The sequence below is a fragment of the Eriocheir sinensis genome, chromosome 32 (genome assembly GCF_024679095.1).
Source record: "Eriocheir sinensis breed Jianghai 21 chromosome 32, ASM2467909v1, whole genome shotgun sequence".
Taxonomy (NCBI): domain Eukaryota; kingdom Metazoa; phylum Arthropoda; class Malacostraca; order Decapoda; family Varunidae; genus Eriocheir; species Eriocheir sinensis.
This window is the reverse complement of record NC_066540.1, coordinates 9963406-9979259: the sequence shown is the minus strand read 5'-3', so window position 1 is coordinate 9979259 and position 15854 is coordinate 9963406.

Below are 15854 nucleotides of genomic sequence, written 5' to 3'. Positions count from 1 at the left end.
AGCCAAGTGTTCTTTCAACTTAGGAACAGGTGGTAGTCACTGGGTGCCAAGTCCCGACTATAAGGTGGGTGGGTGATAATGTCCCATCCAAACTGTTGCAGGAGAGCGACGGTTTGACTGGCAACGCAAAAGCAATGAAAACATGTATATATATATATATATATATATATATATATATATATATATATATATATATATATATATATATATATATATATATATATATATATATATATATATATATATATATATATATATATATATATATATATATATATATATATATATATATATATATATATATATATATATATAACGGGCGCTGACCGTTCAAGATGTACATTCCTAACAAGCCTGCCAAGTATGGACTGAAACTTGTCCTTATAACTGACAACACAAGGGAGTACCTATTGGGGCCAATACCGTATTTGGGGAAGGGAGATCCACCAGCTCAAGGAAACCTCGACCTGGGACACTGCCTGACAAAGGAGCTGACTACGTAGACCATATCATAACACCACCAGGAACGTAACTGTGGACAACTGGTTCACCTCAGATCCCCTTGCAATCCTACATATCCACCGTCTGCAACATCCCCATTGATGATCAGTGTCCTAATGGAGCAATGGAGCAGGCAGTGTTGTTCAATATCAGCTCTCGCATAGTACGGTGCAGGAAGTGTCCGCAGAAAGATGTTAGGAAAAGCCGCAACGTGTGCTGTACTTGTATAAGGAGGCTCTCTGCAGATTCCTCAAATGTAAGTAATAATTTTCTATGAACTGCATCGGTACTAATGTACATTTGTACAAAAATACTCCAAAGATTTTTTTTTTTCACTAATAAAATATCAACTTTTTGACAGCTTGTCTTAGAACAAGCAGTGGTGCCAGAATGCTAGGGATGCAGCAGCTGCATCCCACTCTCCCAGGCTGTACTTGGGACACACTACATGGGAGTACTTGCATGGGAGGGCCTGATACAAAATGTATTGTGAACAGGTATATTATTTTTCATGAGTTTTGGAGATCTTTGGGGGGGCTATCCAATCTGATACTTACTTATCAATTTTTACATATATTTCTTTCTCCAGAAACAGGATTAAGTTTGGCATTGCCCATGGTGCTTTTAGTTTGAATAGAATGCAATTAGAAGTATTTTTTTTCATTTTTCAAAAGTTGGGGTCCGCAAGGACCCCCATATGTGTTAGTGTATAATTTAATAGGGTATGTGTTTAAGGGTTAAATATGGTCATGGTCACATTTTATTTTCATTCAGTCATCTCATTCTTCTTTTATGTCCTTTAATAATATGTTCTCCAACCCTTGTCCAATCGTCATCTTCTGGTCCTAATCCTTCTTTTTGGCAGTTCTTTCATAATTTTTCTCATGTACGTATAATGGTTTGTGTAAATGATGATTTTTTCTCATTAATTCGCTTAGAGGGGTCTTTAACCCGGTAGCAGTGACGGGCCAAATTTGTGGCTTTACTGTGTAGCAGCGATGGGCCAAATTTGTGGCTTTACTGTGTAGCAGCGATGGGCCAAATTTGTGCCATGATATAAACCCCCAAAAATAGATGATACATAATCTGATCACAAATGCTTTGATATATATTATGAAATGGTTTGTGTGAGGGGTGATTTTTTCTCATTTTTCTCACTTGGAGGGACCATTTAGAAACATGAGCCCTGCTGCTACCGGGTTAAGAAACATGATCATCGCAGCTACCGGGTTAAATAAGTCTATATAATGCTAGGAATATGTCACTTTTTAGAATAATGGCAAAATATTGTATAAATTCCATAACACGTGACAATTTTTATTTCCAATGTTGTCAACAATCAAGACATCATGTCACTTCCTCCCTCACTTTCTTGCTTGAAGCTACTCCAACAACCGTCTTTACCCCAAAGGCTAGATATAGCAGCACTGTGGCCCAGGTAGACCCCATCCAAACTGACTTCATAGCTGAGTCTGATTATAGTAACTTAGAGCTGATATGGAAAATAACCTATAACCGATAGGTATACTAACCTATTGCTGCTATGGATAATAACTTATTGCAAATGATATAGTAACCTACTGCCCCTAAAATAAATAGTAACCAGACTTTAAGTGAAAGGCGAAGAAGAGCCCCCAGCAGGAAGCAACTGGTGACTGGTGAGCTACTAGAGAGTCGAGTCAGATACGCCATGTATTATAAATTTATCTATCTGCTACTCTCAGCATTTATCTCAAAATTGAAGTATCCATACAGCTACTGTATTGCCCAACAATTGCACTTCACTATACGTACCTTCAAACGACCTAGAGCTGTGTGTCACATAACACACAAGAAATTAATCCAGACCTGGGAAAGGGATTTACCAGCACCAGGGATTGAACCAGCGACCAGCGAGATGGGAAAGCCACTCCTTAACCAGTCAGCCAAAGAGGTACTCCACTCACTGATTACGGTAAGTATGGGCAGTCTTCCGCATCAGGAGGGTCTGCCACTACACAATGATGTGTGCTGATTTTATTTCTACTTTCAAAGCAGTGAAAAATTCATTTATTCTATCAAACATTTAAAGACTCTCACCAAGTAATGGCTAGTGATGCAAGGGAACTAGTGCTCATAAGGGAGTACCTGTTCTCATTTTCACATGCTGGTCATAGTTTGTTAAAGGAATATGGAAATGAGGGGGTCTTCTCTGCCACCATTGACAATGATGGCGCTGCACGAAGCGAATCACATGTATTTATCATAAACAATTAAACTTAACAAATCTAACAAATAAAGCTAACCTGACATAATATAACTATAACCTAACGTGACCCCTTGCTGCCAAAATACAATGTGCATAACTATGATCAGATATCAACTTCTTACTTGGGGTTTGTTATCCGGAATCTACTGGTCAAAGCTTGTCTTGCACTAATTTTACAAAAACTGAAGAATGAACATCCCCTTTGAGGCTTGACAACGGCGCCAATATGCGCAAATAAATAAAAAAATGCAGGCAGCAGGCTTAAAAAAAAAATCCACTTGCTTTTTTGCCTTGTGGAGCACATAGCCTGATCTAGTTGTCTCCGATGCTGCTAAAGTGTCCATCTGGAAGAAGAAACAACATGTGAACATCACAGTCAAGTCTTGGTACGGTGGGAAGAAAGTCGGGTGAACAGCATAAAGCCATTACGCTACCAAGCAGACAAGGTGAAGAAGCTGCTAGAGGGTCAGAGAATGCTACTGAGCCCACAATAAAGGTTGAAGTCTTTGGGCTTTCAGCAGTCCCTAGGTGAGTCAGGAATTTTTTTGGTGCTTTCTAACTTCAGATATTGATGGGGCTACAGAGCTGGAGAACTTCCAGAACTTTCTGAAAGCGATGACCCCCATTTGAACTGCTGCTGACTTACTCTCTCAAAAACGATCTGTGAGTTTGTGCCCAAATGCTTTTCCCAAGTCAAAATGAAAAGAATTACTTGAGATCTTCCATGGCACAAGAAAAGGCTTAGTGGACTGGCAGTGATCTGTCATAAATACTTGCTCTCTAAAAAGAATAGGAAGCATAGGTTTTAAGAACTGGTGAAATAAACCATTGTGTTACTTTTGTTTTAGGTACAGTACAGTAGCTCTGTTCATTACAATTTATTGTTCCATGCCGTTGCACTTTTTTTTAAACCAAATTAAACATGACAAATTTACAGGAAGAACATTGTCTACCTGTTTCTATGCTCATGAATTTTATGTATCAGGTTTTTTTTTTCTAGTTGGAAACTATTAGTTACTGCACTGCATTCACAGAAATAAAATATAACATGTCAGTATTAACTTCATGTGAGATGGCTACCATCATTCCCATATTAGCCATTCTTTAACTGCTATGGATAACCACTTCCAAGTTGTTTCATTTACCATTTTTGAGAAAACATGTTACTTGTAATTGTGGGCGTGGCGCCATGGTTTTTAAAGGTTCAGGCTGTGGACCCTTGCTGGTGTAGAATCACGTGTCTAGGGGCAAGTCAAAGGTAGTTTCTGTCCCCACATATTTGATCAAACCCTTTTTGATTAAATATATATATATATATATATATATATATATATATATATATATATATATATATATATATATATATATATATATATATATATATATATATATATATATATATATATATCCCACTGCTCCACTTCTCCAGGGTGGTGAGGTTCAGTCTGGAGAGCCTGTCATCGTTAGGCCGGTGAGCCAATGGGATATCCAGTAGTGATCCTCCTCTGTACCCTCCAGCTTGCCACTGCCTCGCCAAGTGTACGACTAAGCTTGGATGCCAGCTCCAGGCAGGGGCATACCAGGGACTTGTGAGAGCTGCGGCATCTCGCCAGGAAGGTGAAGGTCTTTGGGCCAGTTCGACAGTCCAACACAGAGTCATTGTAACTACGCCCAAACCAAACTATATTCTCCTGACTGTAAAACTGTCCTTTTTTATTTTTGCACAACTTTGAGTAGGCAGACTGACAGAGGCTGCTGCTTAGCCTTTCTGTGTGAAGGGTCAAAGGTCGGGAGCACTTTGGTACTTAATACGCAAGGAATCACGAGGTTGAGGGAGGCGTGCACGTGGAAGGCTGAGGGTGTCTGACGGACTTCAGTGAACCAACACTATTCCTGCCTTTTATATCAAACAATCCTATCATAAACAGTAAAAGAACGGTCTTCCCACTAACCTCTTCCACACGGCGCTGTCGGTGGCATTACCAGTACTTGCTAATCGGAGTTACGACACACTATTTTAGGATTATGAACACACGTGAACCTTCCTGCACTCACGTTGTTGGTCGGGGCTCGGGAGTTTTGTCTTTGTAACGGCACTCCCTATTTTTTTTTTCTTTCTTTAGTTTTACATCTTACATATTGCAATTGAATACGTATCTCTTTACTGTCTGAGTCTATTATTTTCCTCTTTTTCTTTCGTTCATTTTTCTCTTATCATCCAAAACTTCTGTATTGTTGCTTTTGTTTCTTCAATGTGGTTATTTTCAAATAAATATTTTCCAATGATGTCGTCCTCTTCTTCTACATATGGTTGTTGCAGCCTCACACACTTCTTTCTTTCCTCTGCAGAGCAGGAAGTGCCGCAGGTCTTCTTTTTCCGCTCCACACATGTCACATTTCGTTTCTTCTTGCCGGTGTCTGTTTCTGTCCTTCAGTTTCATGTGTTTGTTCTACATGTGATTAGAGTCCCTTGATAGAGTCCCGACATAGGCGGCCCTGTGTATAAGGCTGCTGGGCGCCATTTTTGGCCCTTCGAGCACCGCGCCGACTTTGAATTGAGGTAATAAAAACATAATTTTACCTATTTTGGAAGCAGATTCGGCTGCTTTTTAATGTAACAATGCCTTGCTGCCTAGCCTTCTGCTGTAGCAACATGCCACAGAGGGGATACAAAGTGTATAATTTAACTGCAAGGCCGTTGAGAAGACAGACAGAGGTGTGCTAACAGTCAGTCTTGGGAGGAAACCATCGGTTATGACACCAAACACATACACTGCCATTGTGTGTGTCTTGCTGTCATAACCGCCCTCCCTTTGTACTGTGTATGGAAATCACTGTGAGAGAGGCACAGCTACAAGGACTGAAACAATCGTTCACCTCAGGTCCAGACATCGAAGCTGATGAGGGAAGCTGTGGCCCTTATGGCCAGAATTATTGGATGTGATCTCTCCCACAGGGCTCTAGCTGTTATTACAGACTCACAATGGATATTTCACAGTCTCATCAAGGCCACAGTCTAATAAACTGGACGTGTTACAAGAGTTTAATGAACAGAAGCCCGCTTTTGGTGAGCAATACCTGGATAAAACTAGAATCACACCCAACTCACTCTAAAAGTTAACACATTATTTGTTTAGATTGTATTTGCTAATCATCACTCTGGTAACCGTTTCCATTATAATTACTCGTTTATGAGATTTTAAAATGCGGGGAAATATTGCTATTTCAGCGGTGATAGCTAGGTTAGGTTATTATCTGCTCATGTGAAGGCCGGCTCTTCAGCTAGAAACTCCTCTAGGCATCTTTATTTAATAGCCTAATATATAAGGTTGCACAGTCTTCATTCTCATGGGTACCAATGTCATTAACATATGTTGAAGACATGTGCAGTTTCCTACAGTATTCTCTAAACCTAGCTATTTTGACCCTCAAGCAAAATGAAACACGTTTACATGGCCTTAGTATTTTACTGTATTATTATTTTTAATCAACAATAAGTATTTAAATTAAATTAAATGTTATTGAATTATAATCACTGATGACTTAGGCTATCTTCACAATACCTTGGAACCGCACAGAACAATTATTGCAGCAATAGTGTGTGTGTGTGTGTGTGTGTGTGTGTGTGTGTGTGTGTGTTAAGTTATTAACACAATAAAGAGAGCAGCACGGCGAGTAATGGAATCAGTGCCCCCTCCACCCCCAGATAATTAGTTTACACTAATTTTCTCTCCATATGCTAAAGTTTACTGCAAGCAGGTAATGGAAAGGAAGCAAAGTGCCTTTGCATTGATGGAGCCTGGGTAGTGTGTCAGCCACGTGGCCCATGACAAGTATATCAATCAAGGCTCATGACGTTCAGGAGGCAGCGTACCCCCCTGCAGGCAAGGGTCAGGCGATGAAGGGATATGTAGGTAATAGAAAGACTTCCCGAACTGCTGCCGATAATGTTTTACAGCGATAAGTATTGTTAAATACATCCATCACAGCAGCAGCACTCAAAAAGAAGCACCCAGACTTGGGTGAAGTCTCTCCTCTGAGCGCTGCCGCCTCTCAAGGTCGTCAGCAGCCCGCCGTGACACGCCTGTATCACAGGCTACGTGGGTTACTGAGTACCTATACTGAGACAGTGTCTGATCGTAAGGCTAATAATAATCTCCTGTCACCTTACGGCACATTACAACGGCTGGTGACCAAATTATGGTAAAGTATAAGGGCGTAATGGTAGGCTGGCGATACCTGTTGGTGTAGACACAAAATGTCTCTTATTTACTTTTCCAGAGCTCGCTGGCTGCTGGCTCCCGCTGGCTGTTAGAGGAAGGTGTGCAGGTCTGACACAAGTGTGTTCAGTTTCATTGGACGACCCGTATGACTGTAAAACAGAAATACAAAAGAGAGTGTGTGCTAGCGTTTGAAAAGCGCGGCGAAAACAGAGCTAATAATGGCGTCCAAATCTAAGGTTGTCGGGACTCTCTCTATCAAGGAACTCTACATGTGATGTGATGGTGTCGGAGGTATTACCCTTACAACGGCACCTCCTGTTGTCTATTCGTCTTGGTCTTGCAATTCTTCTAATCTCTTCTCTCTTGCCTTCCACATCTGGTGTAGTATTTTTTTTTTCTCCTTCAGTTTGACGTCTTCGAATAGAAATCTTCCAATTATTTCCTCTCCGGCTTCCTGGTACGCCTGCTGCAGTTCTATTGTTTTTCTTCGTGTGTCTTGCAGGAACCTGTGTTTCGGTGAGGAAGAGAAGGTGAGGTTTAGAGGAGGAAAGATGGTGTTCCACAGAATGAAAATTAGAACGAAGACCGCGAATGTTATCGATTTCTGCAACATTCGCGGTCTTCGTTCTAATTTTCATTCTGTGGAACACCATCATCACCTCCTCTAAAACTCACCTTCTCTTCCTCACCGAAACACAGGTTTTTGAGGCTACTGACAGCAATCTCTACTCTGTTCCCTCCTACTATCTCTATCCTAAATTTCAATCCAAAGCTGGATGTTGCGCGTATACTTGCGCAACGACATCACTTAATTTGTTCTCGTGCCCACGACCTTGACTCTTCAAAACTTTCTACCATCTGGCTAAGACTTTATTGTCATTCTATTACTAAATACAAATGTGCTGTTTATCTCTCACCTAACTCTACTATGTAAAATTTTTTGACTACTTGAACTCTAAAGTGGAGCACATCTTGACTCACTCTCCCTTCGCTGATATCTCCATCTTAGGAGATTTCAATATTCACCACCAGCTTTGGCTTTCATCCTCTTTCACTGACCAGCCTGGTGAACAAGCCTACAACTTTGCTCTCCTCAACGATCTAGAGCAGTTGGTTCAGCACCCTATAGCTACACGTATTCCCGACCGTTTTGGAGACAGGCTCAACATACTAGACCTCTTCCTTACCTCTAACCCTTCTACTTACTCTGTCAAACTGTTCTCTCCGTTGGGCTCCTTCGATCACAACCTTATTTCTGTATCCTGTCTTATCGCTCCTGCAGTACACCCTCTGGACCCACCGAAGAGGCGATGCTTCTGGCAATTTGCTTCAGCTCGATGGGAAGACCAGAGGATGTACTTTTCCGATTTCCCGTAGAATGATTACTGCTTCCAGGAGAGAGACCCCTCTGTGTGTGCCCAGCGCATCACAGATGTGATTGTCTCTGGAATGGAGGCATACATTCCCCGTACTTTCTCTACTCCTTATGCTAAAAAGCCTTGGTTTAATCACGCTTGTTCTCGTGCTTTCCAAGATAGAGAGGCAGCTCACAAAAGGCACCATAGCCTTCGCACTCCTGCTAACCATGATCTTTATATTTCTGCCCGGAATCGTGCCAATCTATTCTTCGACTTACCAAAAACTCCTTCAGTAATAGAAAATGCCAAAACCTTGCTTTTTCTAATCTTCCCGGGACTTCTGGCATCTAGCCAAAAACATCTCCAACTTCACTTCTTCATCTTTCCCTCCTCTCTTTAGTCCTGACGGCAGCACCGCCGTCTCATCTATCTCTAAGGCTGAACTCTTCTCTCAAACATTTTCTAAAAACTCCACTCTGGACGATTCTGGGCATATTCCTCCTACTCATCCCCCCTCTGACTCCCTTATGCCTGTTATTAAGATTCTTAAGAATGATGTTTTCTATGCCCTCTCTGGCCTCAATCCTCAGAAGGCTTATGGACCTGATGGAGTGCCTCCTATTGTCCTTAAAAACTGTGCTTCCGTGCTGACTCTCTGCCTGGTCAAACTCTTTCGCCTCTGCCTGTCATCATCTACCTTTCCTTCCTGCTGGAAGTACGCCTTCATACAGCCTGTGCCTAAGAAGGGGGACCATTCCTATCCCTCAAACTACCGTCCTATAGCTTTACTTTCTTGTCTATCTAAAGCTTTTGAATCAATCCTTAACCGGAAGATTCAAAAGCACCTTTCCACTTCTGATCTTCTATCTGATCGCCAGTATGGGTTCCGCAAGGGGCGTTCTACTGGTGATCTCCTTGCCTTCCTAACTGACTCTTGGTCATCCTCTCTTAGCCGTTTCGGTGAAGCCTTTGCTATTGCGCTGGACATATCAAAAGCCTTTGATAGGGTCTGACACAAATCTCTGCTTTCCAAACTACCCTTCTACGGTTTCTATCCTTCTCTCTCTACCTTTATCTCCAGTTTCCTTTCTGACCGTTCTGTTTCTGCTGTGGTAGACGGTCACTGTTCTTCCCCTAAACTTATCAAGAGTTGTGTCCCGCAGGGCTCTGTCCTATCTCCCACCCTCTTTCTATTGTTTATTAATGATCTTTCCAAAACGAACTGCCCTATCCATTCTTACGCCGATGACTCTATAATGTGCATTACTCAACTTCTTTTAATAGAAGACCCACCTAACAGGAACTAAACGATTCCAGGCTGGAGGCTCCAGAACGCTTAGCCTCAGACCTTACTATTATTTCTGATTGGGGCAAGAAGAACCTGGTGTCCTTCAACGCCTCAAAAACTCAGTGTCTCCACCTATCCACTCGAAAAAATCTTTCAAACACCTATCCCCTATTCTTCGACAACACTCAGCTATCACCTTCTTCAACACTAAACATTCTAGGTCTATCCTTAAACTGAAAATCTCAACTAGAAACCTCATCTCTCTTCCCTTACTAAATCAGCTTCCTCGAGGCTGGGTGTTCTGTACCTTCTCCGTCAGTTCTTCTCCCCCGCACAAATGCTTTCCATCTATTGGGGCCTTGTCCGCCTTCGTATGGAGTATGCATCTCACGTGTTGGGGGGGGGCCTCCACTCACTCAGCTCTCTTGGACAGCTCTCCTCCTCTTACTGATAGTCTTCTACCTCTTAAATTCCGCCGCCATGTTGCCTCTCTCTCTATCTTCATGCTGACTGTTCTTCTGCCCAGCACCTCCATTCTTTCATCCCCTTCGCTGGTAAACTCTGGAACGGCCTATGACTTGACCTCTTTCAAGAAAAGTATATCAAGACACATCTCCACCCAAAATTGACCTCTCTTTTGGCTACTCTTTACTTTTATCTTTTATGGGAGCGGCGAATAGCGGGCTTTTTTTTGTACTCTTTTTGTTGCCCTTGAGCCGTGACCTTTGTTGTAAAAAAAAAAAAAGCACAAATTGATTGATGGTTTCCACCACTGTTCCACACAGCTTGCACTCTGTCTGTCTGTTTGTGTGTCTGTTTCTGTCGTCTAGTTGTGGAGTATTTGACCTGGCCTTGAACAATGTCACTGATGATGGGTAGTTGTCGTATATTTCTTCTTATATTGATTCTTTAAACTGTCTGTATATACTCAACTTTTTTTTTTGCCATTTCCAAATTCCATTTCTCATTGTCTCACTTCCTTGTCAGTTCCTTTATTTGTTCTCTTGTTACACTGTCTATTCCATTTGTTAACTTTTTTTTTTTTTTTTTTTTTTACGTTGTGGCCTATTGCGCCGGTAGGCTTCTTCCCGGTGGATAGTGATGGTCGGTCCAAGGCTTCTTTCCGGTGGGTCCTGATGGTCGGCCCAGCCCGTTCTGGCGCAGGCGGGTGTTTACAGTGGCGCCATCTTGCATTGCCTCATGCTGCCCTCCCGGAGCTCATCTTTAATCCTAGAATCTAGAGTCCGGGTTGATAGGTGGTCTTCTGGACAGCATGTGGATAGTTTTAAGCCACTCGGCGGCGGCTGAAAAATCCCAGCTTGGTGGCACCGGTCGGGGATTGAACTCACGTCCTCCTGAACGCGGGGCCGTCTTGCTATCCATTCAGCCACCGCCTACCCAAACTTGAGTTCCATTATATATTTATTTACTGTTACTATCCATTTATAGTTTCCTTTTCCTTGCATGTCTCTTACTATAGTTTTCAGGAGCTCATTTTTTCCATCTTTTATGTGCTTTAAGTAACTTAACTTATCTTTCATAATTCTTGTTTTCATCAGTGATCGATGTTCCTATCTCTCCCCTCAGTGCACATATGGGTGTATATTTTTGTCCTCCTAAGATCTGTTTATACACTTTTTTTTCTTTTTCTGTAGGTTCTCTATGTCTGATTCTGCTGTTTCCATATAGCACAGATGGCAGTACGACACTTTTCCAGAAAGTTTTCCCTATTAATAATTTATCACAGCTTCTTGCTATGATGGAATATGTTATGTTGGACATCTTTTGAGCCTTATTTATATTCATAGATTTTTGTCTTTCATACATGTTCCTTTGCGGTGGAGCGCACGCTAAAGTAGTACCAATAAAAGTCAACCGTGGTTTAACAAAAATATTAAACGTTTAATTAAGGAGATAATTTTTTTACAGGATAAAGAAAGTGCAAAACACGGCCGAAAATATTAGACTTAATCATGAAGCCAGGCGACAAGTGAAGAGAATATATATATATATATATATATATATATATATATATATATATATATATATATATATATATATATATATATATATATATATATTAAATCAGGCAAAGCGTAGGTATATGTATACTACAAAGAAAATATTGCCGCCAACTGTAAAACTAGTCCGAAGTCTTTCTTCAATTATATAAACCACAAAAAGGCGATCAGAATTGGAATTGGACCCTTAACTGACAACGATGAGAAACTATACTGAAAGCCAGCGCATTGCAAACTTATTGAACAATTATTTTTCCTCGTATATACCATCAGCACCAGCGATGGCAATAGTATTAGCGATTAATCCCACTCAGACCTTGCCCGACTTTGAAATAACTTACAAGTATTACAAATATAACTTTACAAGTATTACGTCAATCATAAATTAAGTATCAAATTGAAATGAGTAATATATGAGCCTGTTAGGGTGCGAAGATGGCGACTCTGCCGGAAAAATCTTTGTCTGTCCAAATCTTGGGGGGGGGGGGGGGTTGTAGTCCCCCTGCCCCCCTGGCTCGTACGCCAATGGTTCTGGGAAATTTTATGTGATGTCATCAGCTCCGATTATAGTATTCAGTTATAGACTTGTCTACCCTGTTAACAGATCAGATTCACAAGAAGGCTCTAGAGAGAAAATGGACAAATGAAAGGACTAACTCTCTCTCTCTCTCTCTCTCTCTCTCTCTCTCTCTCTCTCTCTCTCTCTCTCTCTCTCTCTCTCTCTCTCTCTCTCTCTCTCTCTCTCTCTCTCTCTCTCTCTCTCTCTCTCTCTCTCTCTCTCACACACACACACACACACACACTTTTTTTGTTCTTTATTTTTACATCTTACATATTGCGATTGAATACATATATGTCGATGAGCGGGCACACACACACACACACACACACACACACACACACACTCTCTCTCTCTCTCTCTCTCTCTCTCTCTCTCTCTCTCTCTCTCTCTCTCTCTCTCTCTTACAGGAGTTATCTTCTATTATCTATTCCACTCTTGTAAGTCTTTTTTCATCTCTGGTGATCAAGACATCACCACTCCACAACCATTTCTCTCCCTAAAAACATATAACCAATTTACCCCTCTCAGTAATTGGTGCCTGACCTGTATGTTGCATTTTCTCCATTTACTGGTTAATATACCTTTAACAATGACATGCATGATTGTGTAACACGGTTGGTATATAAGTTAGGAAACGTACAGAATCGGTGATGTTATTATAATTAGGCTTTGTGGGCCCTGTGACCCTATCGCTGGTGACACCTGCTAAGAATGAATATACCTCATTCTGGCAGATTTTTTTTTTTTTTTTGGGGGGGGGGGTAGAGGGCATTATAGGTTCATGAGGGGGTGAGCGAAGTGAGCAAAGCCATGCTGTCGGGGGATGCATGAGAACAGCTCTGTTTATCAACAAGTCTTTGTTTGTTTACATTCGCTTCTGAGCATGCACAGTTTGCGGGAGGATAGCCAGGAATAGGGGCCGGGACAGCCAGCACGACATCCCTTACAAAATTACTGTTCACCGTTTAGTTTTTCTCAAGTCCCATAGAAGGTGCTATCAAAAAATATCTAAGCTTTAACATTAGATCGCCCGGCCATCCTTATAATCTTGCAAGCTAGGACCGTGAAGTTACAGGCTCACCTGCTAGGCTGCTATAGCCTATAGCCCGCTTGGGGCGGTGTCCTATAATAGCGTTACAAGATTATCGAACCCATCATATTGTATTTTCCTGTTTCTGACCCATAAATATTGCAAAAAATACATCTGTTCTTAACATTTTAAACAACAGTTTTAATCGAATATCGTTATTTGTGCGGGTACGACAGTTTTGGGGTTCGAAACCGATAGGTGCAATGTTTTGAGTAATGAGTACGACAATCCGCTGGGCTGCCTGGGCGTCCCTTGGCCTGAAGCAGCGAGGAGCTAAAGGTTCAGCTGCTTCAGCACTAAGTCACCTGTGCTCGAGCTTCGTAGCGTGTAGCAGTGCGCTGTGTGCCTTTGAAGTCCCGGCAAAAAGTTGTGGTGACGCCAGTAACCGTGACTTGTGAACGAGGTTAGTTTCAAAGTGTAATGAAACGTGTAAGAATTGAGTGCTGGTATAGGTGGACCGGTAGGTGTGGCATCAAAACCAGCCCTCCCTCATATTAGATATGTGTTGGCCAGTCACTATCCAGTCATGTGTGTCTCCTTCATAGCAGTCATTATCCAGTCAAGTGTGTCTCTTTCAAAGCAGCCATAATTCAGTCGTGTTTTTCATGCCAGCCATTGCTCAACTTGTACTTGGGAAGGGGCCTGAAAGGAGACTTGCCTGTAGAAACCCCTGGGTTTGTTAATTAGGATAGGTGAGGCGACGCGCATCCATTGATTAATTGGTTGATTGACCAGCCATATGCTCTCCTCATGCCAGACATTATCCAATTATGTGTGCCCCGATGCTATCTTTTGTTAATCCATGTGAGTCTCCCTCATGTCAGCCACTGCCCAGCATGTGTCTCTCCTAATGATATCTAGCTGTACCTGAATGTTGATTAGGGTAAAAAGTGTCATTTTACCCCAGTGTACCAGAATAATGCCTCAATGAACAGAATAATGCCTTAATTAACTAAATGAGCAAGAAACAAAGCAAGTAATAACTTTACAGGGTTGTAATTTCTGGGGGGGTGCTACAGGGACTATAGCCTCCTCAGTGTCTTCTAATTGACCCTAGAAGTGCTTGATTTTCAAAAATTTTCCCCAGCTGCACATGCTTTCTTCGCTTGCCCTCCTCCCCCCCATTCATGGACCTATGATGCCCCCTAGCCCCCCCAAAATCTGCCAAAATTATGGGCCTGCTTTTATAACACTGAAAACATTAAAGGTTTATTTAATGATGTATTATAGACAGTACACTCTAGGTGTATGAAAAAAAAACACTATTATAGAAAAGAACATACATTCCCTTGCTTGGTTAGAATCTCTAAAATTCTGCTATGATTATTTTTGTGAATAATTTGTATATAACTGGCAGTATGCTGATAGGAAAATCATTTGCAAGATCTTTTAGTGCTCCTCCATGCATTTTTCCAGGCTTGGAAATTTTCCATTTATAAGACCTACTGTATATAGTGAAATGTTTCTCAGGCAATTTTTTTGACTTCCTTTTTACAAATCATTGTCTCTGCGATATGGTGTTTAGCATGCCTAGCTAGATTCTGCAGTTCTGGGATTGAATTCCAGTCTGGAGAGTCAGTGCACAGCACACCCAGCTGTTCATCCTCCCTTTCAGGCAGGTTGATGAGTGGGTACCTGGGGAAACCCGAGAAAAATAAACTGTGACAACCCAGATGTTGTAGTTGCCTGTGTCCTGGGGTAATGGGTTATCACCTACCACAGGCTCAAGGGCCAAAGAGTAAGAAGAAGTAGGCCATTGTTGCAAACTTCAATTCATGTTGGAATGTAGACAGCCAGTACCCCATGTGGATCAATGACGTGGAGTGGGAAGCAGATTTGTATGTTGACAGTAGAATTGCCTAATACATATGCATGACTGTAGTAGTCAAATCACTTAATATGCAAAAGGGGCCTGCACATTTGCAAGTTGAATCTTTTGGAATGTGACTTATGATTAAAAGTAAGGCAAAAAAAACATGTGTCACCAGCTCACAAAGGGTAACTGAGCCTTCGTACTCCCGCTAACCATGATCTTTACATTTCTGCCCAGAATCATACCATATCTATTCTTAAAATAACTGAAAATTCTTTCATAAATAGAAAGTGTCACATCCATGCTTTCTCTAATTCTTCAAGAGACTTACAGCACCTAGCCAAAAATATCTCTAACGATTTTACTTCATCTTTCCCACCTCTCCTTAGTCCTGATGGCAGCACAACTGTCACATATGCCTCCAAAGCTGAACTCTTCACTCATATTTTCTCAAAAAATTCCACTCTGCAGGATTTGGGCCATATTCCTCCTATTCATCCCCCCTCATACTTCACTATGCTAGTTATTGAAAGTCTTAAAAATGATGTTTTCTATGTCCTCCCTGGCCTCAATCCTTAGAAGGCTTATGGAACCGATGGAGTGCCTCCTATTGTCTTTAAACTGTGCTTCCTTGGTGACACCCTGCCTGGGCAAACTCTTTTGTCTCTGTCTTCAACATCTGCCTCTCCTTCCTGCTGGAAGTACACCTGCATACAACCTGTGCCTAAGAAGGGTAACTGCTCCAATCCC